Source organism: Amphibalanus amphitrite, unplaced genomic scaffold (genome assembly GCF_019059575.1).
Source record: "Amphibalanus amphitrite isolate SeventyFive unplaced genomic scaffold, NRLGWU_Aamphi_draft 000226F_arrow, whole genome shotgun sequence".
NCBI lineage: Eukaryota > Metazoa > Arthropoda > Thecostraca > Balanomorpha > Balanidae > Amphibalanus > Amphibalanus amphitrite.
Window position 1 is genome coordinate 1 of NW_024881721.1, and position 10170 is coordinate 10170.

Below are 10170 nucleotides of genomic sequence, written 5' to 3' on the forward strand. Positions count from 1 at the left end.
ATTTTGGGTCAATGGGGGGTCCCCCCCGATTTCGTTCAAAATCAGCACACAGGTGCCCACCACCAGCCGAGAACTTTCCCCAAACGGTCCCCGTTGCATTGACGTTTAAGCCCGTAAAGCCCCCTAGACTCGTAAAATATCCGTAAAATCGCCTTTGTACGGGCAAAAAGTGGTGCTATGGTAAAATGGGTATCAATCGAAAGCTCTCGTTTACCCAGACACAGTCTGCAGGAAATTTCACTTTTTCCCCATAGGAAAGTTTGTACGGGAAAATCAAAATTTTGGGTCAATGGGGGGTCCCCCCCGATTTCGTTCAAAATCGGCACACAGGTGCCCCACCACCAGCCGAGAAACTTTCCCCAAAAACGGTCCCGTTGCATTGACGTTTAAGGCCCGTAAAGCCCCCTAGACTCGTAAAATATCCGTAAAATCACCTTTGTACGGACAAAAAGTGGTGCTATGGTAAAATGGGTATCAATCGAAAGCTCTCGTTTACCCAGACACAGTCCTGCAGGAAAATTTCACTTTTTCCCCATAGGAAAGTTTGTACGGGAAAATCAAAATTTTGGGTCAATGGGGGGTCCCCCCCGATTTCGTTCAAAATCGGCACACAGGTGCCCCACCACCAGCCGAGAAACTTTCCCCAAAACGGTCCCCGTTGCATTGACGTTTAAGGCCCGTAAAGCCCCCTAGACTCGTAAAATATCCGTAAAATCACCTTTGTACGGACAAAAAAGTGGTGCTATAGTAAAAATGGGTATCAATCGAAAGTTCTCGTTTACCCAGACACAGTCCTGCAGGAAAATTTCACTTTTTCCCCCATAGGAAAGTTTGTACGGGAAAATCAAAATTTTGGGTCAATGGGGGGTCCCCCCCGATTTCGTTCAAAATCAGCACACAGGTGCCCCACCACCAGCCGAGAAACTTTCCCCAAAACGGTCCCCGTTGCATTGACGTTTAAGGCCCGTAAAGCCCCCTAGACTCGTAAAATATCCGTAAAATCGCCTTTGTACGGACAAAAAAGTGGTGCTATGGTAAAAATGGGTATCAATCGAAAGCTCTCGTTTACCCAGACACAGTCCTGCAGGAAAATTTCACTTTTTCCCCATAGGAAAGTTTGTACGGGAAAATAAAAATTTTGGGTCAATGGGGGGTCCCCCCCGATTTCGTTCAAAATCGGCACACAGGTGCCCCACCACCAGCCGAGAAACTTTCCCCAAAACGGTCCCCGTTGCATTGACGTTTAAGGCCCGTAAAGCCCCCTAGACTCGTAAAATATCCGTAAAATCACCTTTGTACGGACAAAAAAGTGGTGCTATACTAAAAATGGGTATCAATCGAAAGTTCTCGTTTACCCAGACACAGTCCTGCAGGAAAATTTCACTTTTTCCCCCATAGGAAAGTTTGTACGGGAAAATCAAAATTTTGGGTCAATGGGGGGTCCCCCCCGATTTCGTTCAAAATCAGCACACAGGTGCCCCACCACCAGCCGAGAAACTTTCCCCCAAAACGGTCCCCGTTGCATTGACGTTTAAGGCCCGTAAAGCCCCCTAGACTCGTAAAATATCCGTAAAATCGCCTTTGTACGGACAAAAAAGTGGTGCTATGGTAAAAATGGGTATCAATCGAAAGCTCTCGTTTACCCAGACACAGTCCTGCAGGAAAATTTCACTTTTTCCCCATAGGAAAGTTTGTACGGGAAAATAAAAATTTTGGGTCAATGGGGGGTCCCCCCCGATTTCGTTCAAAATCGGCACACAGGTGCCCCACCACCAGCCGAGAAACTTTCCCCAAAACGGTCCCCGTTGCATTGACGTTTAAGGCCCGTAAAGCCCCCTAGACTCGTAAAATATCCGTAAAATCACCTTTGTACGGACAAAAAAGTGGTGCTATAGTAAAAATGGGTATCAATCGAAAGTTCTCGTTTACCCAGACACAGTCCTGCAGGAAAATTTCACTTTTTCCCCCATAGGAAAGTTTGTACGGGAAAATCAAAATTTTGGGTCAATGGGGGGTCCCCCCCGATTTCGTTCAAAATCAGCACACAGGTGCCCCACCACCAGCCGAGAAACTTTCCCCAAAACGGTCCCCGTTGCATTGACGTTTAAGGCCCGTAAAGCCCCCTAGACTCGTAAAATATCCGTAAAATCGCCTTTGTACGGACAAAAAAGTGGTGCTATGGTAAAAATGGGTATCAATCGAAAGCTCTCGTTTACCCAGACACAGTCCTGCAGGAACATTTCACTTTTTCCCCATAGGAAAGTTTGTACGGGAAAATCAAAATTTTGGGTCAATGGGGGGTCCCCCCCGATTTCGTTCAAAATCGGCACACAGGTGCCCCACCACCAGCCGAGAAACTTTCCCCAAAACGGTCCCCGTTGCATTGACGTTTAAGGCCCGTAAAGCCCCCTAGACTCGTAAAATATCCGTAAAATCACCTTTGTACGGACAAAAAAGTGGTGCTATAGTAAAAATGGGTATCAATCGAAAGTTCTCGTTTACCCAGACACAGTCTTGCAGGAAAATTTCACTTTTTCCCCCATAGGAAAGTTTGTACGGGAAAATCAAAATTTTGGGTCAATGGGGGGTCCCCCCCGATTTCGTTCAAAATCAGCACACAGGTGCCCCACCACCAGCCGAGAAACTTTCCACAAAACGGTCCCCGTTGCATTGACGTTTAAGGCCCGTAAAGCCCCTAGACTCGTAAAATATCCGTAAAATCGCCTTTGTACGGACAAAAAAGTGGTGCTATGGTAAAAATGGGTATCAATCGAAAGCTCTCGTTTACCCAGACACAGTCCTGCAGGAAAATTTCACTTTTTCCCCATAGGAAAGTTTGTACGGGAAAATAAAAATTTTGGGTCAATGGGGGGTCCCCCCCGATTTCGTTCAAAATCGGCACACAGGTGCCCCACCACCAGCCGAGAAACTTTCCCCAAAACGGTCCCCGTTGCATTGACGTTTAAGGCCCGTAAAGCCCCCTAGACTCGTAAAATATCCGTAAAATCACCTTTGTACGGACAAAAAAGTGGTGCTATACTAAAAATGGGTATCAATCGAAAGTTCTCGTTTACCCAGACACAGTCCTGCAGGAAAATTTCACTTTTTCCCCATAGGAAAGTTTGTACGGGAAAATCAAAATTTTGGGTCAATGGGGGGTCCCCCCCGATTTCGTTCAAAATCAGCACACAGGTGCCCCACCACCAGCCGAGAAACTTTCCCCAAAACGGTCCCCGTTGCATTGACGTTTAAGGCCCGTAAAGCCCCCTAGACTCGTAAAATATCCGTAAAATCGCCTTTGTACGGACAAAAAAGTGGTGCTATGGTAAAAATGGGTATCAATCGAAAGCTCTCGTTTACCCAGACACAGTCCTGCAGGAAAATTTCACTTTTTCCCCATAGGAAAGTTTGTACGGGAAAATAAAAATTTTGGGTCAATGGGGGGTCCCCCCCGATTTCGTTCAAAATCGGCACACAGGTGCCCCACCACCAGCCGAGAAACTTTCCCCAAAACGGTCCCCGTTGCATTGACGTTTAAGGCCCGTAAAGCCCCCTAGACTCGTAAAATATCCGTAAAATCACCTTTGTACGGACAAAAAAGTGGTGCTATAGTAAAAATGGGTATCAATCGAAAGTTCTCGTTTACCCAGACACAGTCCTGCAGGAAAATTTCACTTTTTCCCCCATAGGAAAGTTTGTACGGGAAAATCAAAATTTTGGGTCAATGGGGGGTCCCCCCCGATTTCGTTCAAAATCAGCACACAGGTGCCCCACCACCAGCCGAGAAACTTTCCCCAAAACGGTCCCCGTTGCATTGACGTTTAAGGCCCGTAAAGCCCCCTAGACTCGTAAAATATCCGTAAAATCGCCTTTGTACGGACAAAAAAGTGGTGCTATGGTAAAAATGGGTATCAATCGAAAGCTCTCGTTTACCCAGACACAGTCCTGCAGGAAAATTTCACTTTTTCCCCATAGGAAAGTTTGTACGGGAAAATCAAAATTTTGGGTCAATGGGGGGTCCCCCCCGATTTCGTTCAAAATCGGCACACAGGTGCCCCACCACCAGCCGAGAAACTTTCCCCAAAACGGTCCCCGTTGCATTGACGTTTAAGGCCCGTAAAGCCCCCTAGACTCGTAAAATATCCGTAAAATCACCTTTGTACGGACAAAAAAGTGGTGCTATAGTAAAAATGGGTATCAATCGAAAGTTCTCGTTTACCCAGACACAGTCTTGCAGGAAAATTTCACTTTTTCCCCCATAGGAAAGTTTGTACGGGAAAATCAAAATTTTGGGTCAATGGGGGGTCCCCCCCGATTTCGTTCAAAATCAGCACACAGGTGCCCCACCACCAGCCGAGAAACTTTCCACAAAACGGTCCCCGTTGCATTGACGTTTAAGGCCCGTAAAGCCCCCTAGACTCGTAAAATATCCGTAAAATCGCCTTTGTACGGGCAAAAAAGTGGTGCTATGGTAAAAATGGGTATCAATCGAAAGCTCTCGTTTACCCAGACACAGTCCTGCAGGAAAATTTCACTTTTTCCCCATAGGAAAGTTTGTACGGGAAAATCAAAATTTTGGGTCAATGGGGGGTCCCCCCCGATTTCGTTCAAAATCGGCACACAGGTGCCCCACCACCAGCCGAGAAACTTTCCCCAAAACGGTCCCCGTTGCATTGACGTTTAAGGCCCGTAAAGCCCCCTAGACTCGTAAAATATCCGTAAAATCACCTTTGTACGGACAAAAAAGTGGTGCTATGGTAAAAATGGGTATCAATCGAAAGCTCTCGTTTACCCAGACACAGTCCTGTAGGAAAATTTCACTTTTTCCCCATAGGAAAGTTTGTACGGGAAAATCAAAATTTTGGGTCAATGGGGGTCCCCCCCGATTTCGTTCAAAATCGGCACACAGGTGCCCCACCACCAGCCGAGAAACTTTCCCCAAAACGGTCCCCGTTGCATTGACGTTTAAGGCCCGTAAAGCCCCCTAGACTCGTAAAATATCCGTAAAATCACCTTTGTACGGACAAAAAAGTGGTGCTATGGTAAAAATGGGTATCAATCGAAAGCTCTCGTTTACCCAGACACAGTCCTGTAAAGCACTTGTGTGCCGATTTTGAACGAAATCGGGGGGGACCCCTCATTGACCCAAAATTTTGATTTTCCCGTACAAACTTTCCTATGGGGGAAAAAGTGGAATTTTCCTGCAGGACTGTGTCTGGGTAAACGAGAGCTTTCGATTGATACCCATTTTTACCATAGCACCACTTTTTTGTCCGTACAAAGGCGATTTTACGGATATTTTACGAGTCTAGGGGCTTTACGGGCCTTAAACGTCAATGTAACGGGGACCGTTTTGGGGAAAGTTTCTCGGCTGGTGGTGGGGCACCTGTGTGCCGATTTTGAACGAAATCGGGGGGGGACCCCCCATTGACCCAAAATTTTTATTTTCCCGTACAAACTTTCCTATGGGGAAAAAGTGAAATTTTTCTGCAGGACTGTGTCTGGGTAAACGAGAGCTTTCGATTGATACCCATTTTTACCATAGCACCACTTTTTTGTCCGTACAAAGGCGATTTTACGGATATTTTACGAGTCTAGGGGGCTTTACGGGCCTTAAACGTCAATGCAACGGGGACCGTTTTGGGGAAAGTTTCTCGGCTGGTGGTGGGGCACCTGTGTGCCGATTTTGAACGAAATCGGGGGGGACCCCCCATTGACCCAAAATTTTTATTTTCCCGTACAAACTTTCCTATGGGGGAAAAAGTGAAATTTTCCTGCAGGACTGTGTCTGGGTAAACGAGAGCTTTCGATTGATACCCATTTTTACCATAGCACCACTTTTTTGTCCGTACAAAGGCGATTTTACGGATATTTTACGAGTCTAGGGGGCTTTACGGGCCTTAAACGTCAATGCAACGGGGACCGTTTTGGGGAAAGTTTCTCGGCTGGTGGTGGGGCACCTGTGTGCTGATTTTGAACGAAATCGGGGGGGACCCCCCATTGACCCAAAATTTTGATTTTCCCGTACAAACTTTCCTATGGGGAAAAAGTGAAATTTTCCTGCAGGACTGTGTCTGGGTAAACGAGAGCTTTCGATTGATACCCATTTTTACCATAGCACCACTTTTTTGTCCGTACAAAGGTGATTTTACGGATATTTTACGAGTCTAGGGGGCTTTACGGGCCTTAAACGTCAATGCAACGGGGACCGTTTTGGGGAAAGTTTCTCGGCTGGTGGTGGGGCACCTGTGTGCCGATTTTGAACGAAATCGGGGGGGACCCCCCATTGACCCAAAATTTTGATTTTCCCGTACAAACTTTCCTATGGGAAAAGTGAAATTTTCCTGCAGGACTGTGTCTGGGTAAACGAGAGCTTTCGATTGATACCCATTTTTACCATAGCACCACTTTTTTGTCCGTACAAAGGCGATTTTACGGATATTTTACGAGTCTAGGGGGCTTTACGGGCCTTAAACGTCAATGCAACGGGGACTGTTTTGGGGAAAGTTTCTCGGCTGGTGGTGGGGCACCTGTGTGCTGATTTTGAACGAAATCGGGGGGGACCCCCCATTGACCCAAAATTTTGATTTTCCCGTACAAACTTTCCTATGGGGGAAAAAGTGAAATTTTCCTGCAGGACTGTGTCTGGGTAAACGAGAACTTTCGATTGATACCCATTTTTACTATAGCACCACTTTTTTGTCCGTACAAAGGTGATTTTACGGATATTTTACGAGTCTAGGGGGCTTTACGGGCCTTAAACGTCAATGCAACGGGGACCGTTTTGGGGAAAGTTTCTCGGCTGGTGGTGGGGCACCTGTGTGCCGATTTTGAACGAAATCGGGGGGGGACCCCCCATTGACCCAAAATTTTTATTTTCCCGTACAAACTTTCCTATGGGGAAAAAGTGAAATTTTCCTGCAGGACTGTGTCTGGGTAAACGAGAGCTTTCGATTGATACCCATTTTTACCATAGCACCACTTTTTTGTCCGTACAAAGGCCATTTTACGGATATTTTACGAGTCTAGGGGGCTTTACGGGCCTTAAACGTCAATGCAACGGGGACCGTTTTGGGGAAAGTTTCTCGGCTGGTGGTGGGGCACCTGTGTGCTGATTTTGAACGAAATCGAGGGGGACCTCCCATTGACCCAAAATTTTGATTTTCCCGTACAAACTTTCCTATGGGGGAAAAAGTGAAATTTTCCTGCAGGACTGTGTCTGGGTAAACGAGAACTTTCGATTGATACCCATTTTTACTATAGCACCACTTTTTTGTCCGTACAAAGGTGATTTTACGGATATTTTACGAGTCTAGGGGGCTTTACGGGCCTTAAACGTCAATGCAACGGGGACCGTTTTGGGGAAAGTTTCTCGGCTGGTGGTGGGGCACCTGTGTGCCGATTTTGAACGAAATCGGGGGGGGGGACCCCCCATTGACCCAAAATTTTTATTTTCCCGTACAAACTTTCCTATGGGGAAAAAGTGAAATTTTCCTGCAGGACTGTGTCTGGGTAAACGAGAGCTTTCGATTGATACCCATTTTTACCATAGCACCACTTTTTTGTCCGTACAAAGGCCATTTTACGGATATTTTACGAGTCTAGGGGGCTTTACGGGCCTTAAACGTCAATGCAACGGGGACCGTTTTGGGGAAAGTTTCTCGGCTGGTGGTGGGGCACCTGTGTGCTGATTTTGAACGAAATCGAGGGGGACCCCCCATTGACCCAAAATTTTGATTTTCCCGTACAAACTTTCCTATGGGGGAAAAAGTGAAATTTTCCTGCAGGACTGTGTCTGGGTAAACGAGAACTTTCGATTGATACCCATTTTTACTATAGCACCACTTTTTTGTCCGTACAAAGGTGATTTTACGGATATTTTACGAGTCTAGGGGGCTTTACGGGCCTTAAACGTCAATGCAACGGGGACCGTTTTAGGGAAAGTTTCTCGGCTGGTGGTGGGGCACCTGTGTGCCGATTTTGAACGAAATCGGGGGGGACCCCCCATTGACCCAAAATTTTGATTTTCCCGTACAAACTTTCCTATGGGGAAAAAGTGAAATTTTCCTGCAGGACTGTGTCTGGGTAAACGAGAGCTTTCGATTGATACCCATTTTTACCATAGCACCACTTTTTTGTCCGTACAAAGGTGATTTTATGGATATTTTACGAGTCTAGGGGGCTTTACGGGCCTTAAACGTCAATGCAACGGGGACCGTTTTGGGGAAAGTTTCTCGGCTGGTGGTGGGGCACCTGTGTGCCGATTTTGAACGAAATCGGGGGGGACCCCCCATTGACCCAAAATTTTGATTTTCCCGTACAAACTTTCCTATGGGGAAAAAGTGAAATTTTCCTGCAGGACTGTGTCTGGGTAAACGAGAGCTTTCGATTGATACCCATTTTTACCATAGCACCACTTTTTTGTCCGTACAAAGGTGATTTTACGGATATTTTACGAGTCTAGGGGGCTTTACGGGCCTTAAACGTCAATGCAACGGGGACCGTTTTGGGGAAAGTTTCTCGGCTGGTGGTGGGGCACCTGTGTGCCGATTTTGAACGAAATCGGGGGGGACCCCCTATTGACCCAAAATTTTTATTTTCCCGTACAAACTTTCCTATGGGGAAAAAGTGAAATTTTCCTGCAGGTCTGTGTCTGGGTAAACGAGAGCTTTTGATTGATACCCATTTTTACCATAGCACCACTTTGTTGTCCGTACAAAGGCGATTTTACGGATTTTTTACGAGTCTAGGGGCTTTACGGGCCTTAAACGTCAATGCAACGGGGACCGTTTTGGGGAAAGTTTCTCGGCTGGTGGTGGGGCACCTGTGTGCCGATTTTGAACGAAATCGGGGGGGGGGACCCCCCATTGACCCAAAATTTTGATTTTCCCGTAAAAACTTTCCTATGGGGAAAAAGTGAAATTTTCCTGCAGGACTGTGTCTGGGTAAACGAGAGCTTTCGATTGATACCCATTTTTACCATAGCACCACTTTTTTGTCCGTACAAAGGCGATTTTACGGATATTTTACGAGTCTAGGGGGCTTTACGGGCCTTAAACGTCAATGCAACGGGGACCGTTTTGGGGAAAGTTTCTCGGCTGGTGGTGGGGCACCTGTGTGCTGATTTTGAACGAAATCGAGGGGGACCTCCCATTGACCCAAAATTTTGATTTTCCCGTACAAACTTTCCTATGGGGGAAAAAGTGAAATTTTCCTGCAGGACTGTGTCTGGGTAAACGAGAACTTTCGATTGATACCCATTTTTACTATAGCACCACTTTTTTGTCCGTACAAAGGTGATTTTACGGATATTTTACGAGTCTAGGGGGCTTTACGGGCCTTAAACGTCAATGCAACGGGGACCGTTTTGGGGAAAGTTTCTCGGCTGGTGGTGGGGCACCTGTGTGCCGATTTTGAACGAAATCGGGGGGGACCCCCCATTGACCCAAAATTTTGATTTTCCCGTACAAACTTTCCTATGGGGAAAAAGTGAAATTTTCCTGCAGGACTGTGTCTGGGTAAACGAGAGCTTTCGATTGATACCCATTTTTACCATAGCACCACTTTTTTGTCCGTACAAAGGTGATTTTACGGATATTTTACGAGTCTAGGGGGCTTTACGGGCCTTAAACGTCAATGCAACGGGGACCGTTTTGGGGAAAGTTTCTCGGCTGGTGGTGGGGCACCTGTGTGCCGATTTTGAACGAAATCGGGGGGACCCCCCATTGACCCAAAATTTTTATTTTCCCGTACAAACTTTCCTATGGGGAAAAAGTGAAATTTTCCTGCAGGTCTGCGTCTGGGTAAACGAGAGCTTTTGATTGATACCCATTTTAACCATAGCACCACTTTGTTGTCCGTACAAAGGCGATTTTACGGATTTTTTACGAGTCTAGGGGCTTTACGGGCCTTAAACGTCAATGCAACGGGGACCGTTTTGGGGAAAGTTTCTCGGCTGGTGGTGGGGCACCTGTGTGCCGATTTTGAACGAAATCGGGGGGGGACCCCCCATTGACCCAAAATTTTGATTTTCCCGTAAAAACTTTCCTATGGGGAAAAAGTGAAATTTTCCTGCAGGACTGTGTCTGGGTAAACGAGAGGTTTCGATTGATACCCATTTTTACCATAGCACCACTTTTTTTTTGTCCGTACAAAGGCGATTTTACGGAT